General features: G+C 37.0%; 2 long non-coding RNA genes across 2 annotated transcripts; both read left to right on the forward strand.

Moving 5' to 3' along the window:
- The first annotated feature begins 6 nt into the window (after nucleotides 1-6).
- Nucleotides 7-1,392, forward strand: LOC103461463 (uncharacterized). Its single transcript, XR_533115.2, has 3 exons — nucleotides 7-95; nucleotides 780-875; nucleotides 1,182-1,392. It is a non-coding gene; the product is annotated as an uncharacterized LOC103461463 (long non-coding RNA).
- Nucleotides 1,393-1,492: 100 nt separating this feature from the next.
- Nucleotides 1,493-2,284, forward strand: LOC103461465 (uncharacterized). The gene is made up of 3 exons (XR_533116.1): nucleotides 1,493-1,537; nucleotides 1,618-1,754; nucleotides 2,071-2,284. It is a non-coding gene; the product is annotated as an uncharacterized LOC103461465 (long non-coding RNA).
- Nucleotides 2,285-2,290: the final 6 nt, after the last annotated feature.

Here is a 2,290-nt window from a genome sequence, read left to right on the forward strand (position 1 = left end):
CCCCGCCTCTGCGTAACGGCTGCAGAGTACTTTCTACTTTCTGTCGTCTCGCCACCAGTCACTCGATCGGTACGGCTTCTTTTCGCACACTAAAGGTAAGCTAAATATCCATACATGACTATTGTTTCGTTGGAAATGTGCTTTTTAGTTTGTGACTTCAACAAATGCACTATATTTAACCTATTTTGCATGGAAAATTCACCAAATTCAAAGTCCCGGTAAATTTCAATTCTGTTATATTTGATTGTCATTTTAAACCATGAATAAGTGGTATTATTTGAAATATTGGCGATGTGCCCCCGCTACCCGACCCCGGATAAGCGGGAGAAAATGGCTGGATGGATGGATGGATTGGCGATGTGTGCATAAAAAAAGCTAACATTGCAAACTGTTGGCCTCTGAGAGGATGTGGGGATTTTTTTTATTCCCTCGCGAAGTTGTTCGTTACGTCGAGCAATAAAGTGTTGCAAGGTAAGAGTAAAGCTAAACTTTTGAGAGGGAACGCAAAAGAGAGCGGAAAAAATCCCCATGTCACCTAGAGGGCTTCATAGAGTCGACTATACCAGTAGCAAAGCAAGAGTGTAAAAAGCCACGTTACGGCTAGCCGCTAGGGAAGCGAATTCTGGCTGGCTAGCTAGCTAGCTAGCTCAACACTCTAGCTAAGTCTATATAGCTGACAGAGTTAATGTGTTCAAAGTGATAGTGGGAGTGATAAAGGGTTGGTTTAAAATATBTGTAAGGTGTCAAAACTTGGACCGTGTCCTTTTTTTGTTATGCAGAAATGCTGGTTCAAGTGGAGTATCAGACAGTCCAGAAATGGGTTCGGGTTCCAGTGACAGATTACTGCTACGATTACTTTAAATTCATGCACGAGGGTAAGTTGAGTACTAATTATGTTGTTGTGGCAGCTGCCATTAAATTAAGTTAGCTTAAGGTAGTTTCTTTATCTTAAATCAGATCCAGAATGCTTATTATTTTCATAGAAATGGTTATGTCAGATTTTGGTAAACTGTCTGCCAACAATATGGGCAACATTGAAGATGTGCARTTTCAACCACCAGTTCATTGTCTGAAAATGTTATTTTAAATATTTTCTAATTATGAATGTAATTAGCCCTTACCAGTTCTAACCACATGCTATAAATTAGCATGTTAAGATGAGTACTTTTGTTTCCTTCCAGTTCATGCTAAATTCAGTTTGGCAAGTGAAATCTGTGTAGACCTGAAGGACTCTTCTGGAGTTGATGTGGATGCTGATATTTTTTGATGAACTCCTGAGGTCTGCTACAGTATCTTTCAAAGTAGTCACTAAGCACTTTGGTGAGATTTAAAAACATTAAAACAATTGTTCCTCTTAATGCATTTTAAAAATACATAAATCAAAAGTTCATTTTAAGTTTTTTACTAATGAAGCTTCTAAACTTTATATAGTGGCCAGTTCTGAAGATGGGTCAGTTGAGTCTCCAACTGACTCATCTTCTACAGTGATCACAGAGAACACTGGCTGAAGGACCACCTGACGGTAAGATGGCAAAAGGTGTGAGTTGTCAAGATTGGAAATGGAATGATGATCCATTTTAAAATTCATAGCAGGATGACATGTGAAATCTGTTGCAGATTGTCTATGTAGCTCTGCACCAAAAACCAGGGGGAGAAGATGTATTAAAAGAATAMAACAAAAACAAAAGTCTCTCTGATCCAACAAGAAGGAAACTTGTCAATATTTTAGTGGCGGATATGATCGAAAGTCCTGGGTATGTACCAATAAACCTCAGTCTGCTGATTGGGGGTCAGAATTTAACCTTGATATTTTTGACTGATGGTACTTTTAAGAGTTAAACACATACATGTATGAAATCCATAGAAATGTTAGAATAATTTGAAAACACATAATTATAACAATGATTATTCAAATAATTTGTAATTACTGAGAATGAGTTTTCTAAATGATTATTCAAATAATTTGTAATTACTGAGAATGAGTTTTCTATTCATAACCTTTGCTTAATTTGTGTGAGTTTGTTTAAACCCTATGTGAAATATGAATGTTCTTATGGAATTGTTTTTTAGGAGAGTCCCTGCTGTCAATGTCCGCATTACCTGTGCCCTGGGAATTGTCACCCTCTTTCCCAATTTGAAAAATAATTGCTCACCAACTGGCTATGTGAGTACCTGAAGATTCTCTTCTTGAGTCATAATCTATCTGGATTTCTTACTCTTTTTTTTTTTTTACAATGTCAATTACCTGTGCAATTGTCCTTTTGAACGCAATGTAATCGACATTTTGTGT

This window comes from Poecilia reticulata, unplaced genomic scaffold, assembly GCF_000633615.1.
Source record: "Poecilia reticulata strain Guanapo unplaced genomic scaffold, Guppy_female_1.0+MT scaffold_1640, whole genome shotgun sequence".
Classification (NCBI taxonomy): Eukaryota; Metazoa; Chordata; class Actinopteri; order Cyprinodontiformes; family Poeciliidae; genus Poecilia; species Poecilia reticulata.